Source organism: Piliocolobus tephrosceles, chromosome 17 (assembly GCF_002776525.5).
Source record: "Piliocolobus tephrosceles isolate RC106 chromosome 17, ASM277652v3, whole genome shotgun sequence".
Lineage (NCBI taxonomy): Eukaryota > Metazoa > Chordata > Mammalia > Primates > Cercopithecidae > Piliocolobus > Piliocolobus tephrosceles.
The window spans coordinates 33,155,089-33,156,761 of record NC_045450.1 but is presented as its reverse complement, the minus strand read 5'-3'; the positions used below and the strand labels follow the sequence as shown (position 1 = coordinate 33,156,761).

The 1,673-nt window shown below is 64.3% G+C and overlaps 1 protein-coding gene across 1 annotated transcript in view; it reads left to right on the top strand.

Moving 5' to 3' along the window:
* The first annotated feature begins 1,168 nt into the window (after positions 1-1,168).
* SIAH1 (siah E3 ubiquitin protein ligase 1) overlaps positions 1,169-1,673 on the top strand; it is a 26,378-nt gene continuing 25,873 nt past the window's right edge. Inside the window, exon 1 of the mRNA XM_026456892.2 lies at positions 1,169-1,460. The gene's annotated coding sequence lies outside the window, so the exon portion shown is untranslated. The remainder of the gene's footprint in view (positions 1,461-1,673) is intronic.

The following is a 1,673-nucleotide window of genomic DNA, read 5'->3' as shown; positions in this document are numbered from 1 at the left end:
CTGCTGAAACTTATGTTCTCAGTGGAGCACTTGCTTAAAAACTTCCTATCGAAAGAGATTTGCTGATGGTGGGGAGCTTGGAGGTGATGAGGAGGAGACGCGTCCCTCGTTTCTAAAATCCCATATAAAGAGTAACTGTTTTTTCGTTTTCACACAGAACACCATATTATTATTATTATTATTGAGACGGAGTCTTGCTCTGTAGCTAGGCTGGAGTGCAGTGGCGTGATCTTGGCTCACTGCAACCTCTGCCTCCCGGGTTCAAGCGATTCTCCTGCCTCTGCCTCCCCAGTAGCTGGGACTACAGGCGCGTACCACCACACCCCGCTGAGTTCACCACGTCGGCCAGGCCGGTCTCGAACTCCTGACCTCAGGTAATCCACCAGCCTCGGCCTCCTAAGTGCTGGGATTACAGACTGAACCACCGCGCCCGGCCAGAATACCATTTTAATGGATTTTACATGGAAATCCATTCAGGGCTTGTAAATGTCTCAGATGCTTGCTTCTGCTCATAGCACCCATCAAAGAATTGCAAGTGACGTTTTCCTTTTATTTATTATTTCAAGAAGTGGAACGCAGAGTCCCTAATTAGGGACTTTCTAGATGAGGATGGACACAGAGGAAAAGGCGTGCTTCTTCCATTACCCACTTCTTAGCTGAAACAAGCTTTTGAAGCTCGTCCCGCTGTTGCTGAAGAGCGGCTCAACCACGGGAGACGCTGGGAATTTCCCTAGGGGTGGGGTCCCGGTTGGTGGCCAGGGCAGCCGCTTTCTCTTTGGGACTGAGTGGAGCTGGGAAGGATCCGTGCAGGCGCGGGCGAAATCAGCAGACAAAACAGGGCGGGGGTGCACAAGGTCGCGGCGGCGGCCAGCCTGGGGCTCTCATCCCTCTGGGCTACCCCTCCGGCCGGAGCCGGGGGTCACGCGGCCCCGGAACAAAGCGCCGCGGGAGAAGCCGCCCTGATCCGGCGGGCAAGCGCTAGCTTCTCGCGGGCCAGAGTGCCACGTGCCAGGATCTGTTGAACGCGCGGTGCACGGGCGCAGCAACGGTAGCCGAGTAGCCCCCGCACCTACTGCTGCCCTTGGAGACCAGCACAGCGACGCCCGCGGAGACCGCCGCCGGCCGCGCCAACGCCTGTGCGCCTGCGCGCCCGCGGAAGCCCCGCCCCCCGGCTCCTAAAGCGCGGGGCCGCGCCTCCTCATGGCCGCCGCCGCAGTGTGTGGTATTTAGCGGGGACGCGCGGCGAGCTCGAGGACGCGCGAAACGGCGGCGGCGGCGGCGGCTAGGGGGGAGCCGGGTCGGCCGTTGCGGGGCGCGCTCTCGAGAGGCGGCGGCGGCCCAGGGTGTCCCGTCGGTCTCGGCGCCGGGAAGAGGCGGTGGCGCTGCCCGCGGTGGCGGGGGTTGGCGACGGAGCGCGTTGGTGCCAGGACCGGGGTCCGAGGCGCGCTCTCCGCCCACAGGTAAGTGGGGCCCGGCCTGAGGGAGGAGCCGGCGGCGAGGGGCTCTCCGGGAGGCGGGCGCCCAGGCCCGGTAATGGCGGAGGGCGGGAAGGGCGGCCCGGCCGGGGCGCGGGCAGTAGTCGGCACGGCGGCGCCTTTGTCTCGGCCGGAGCCGGGCCGCCCGGTCGAGCGCCGCCCCCCGCCCCTCCCCTGCCCGCAGCCTCCGCGAGCCGG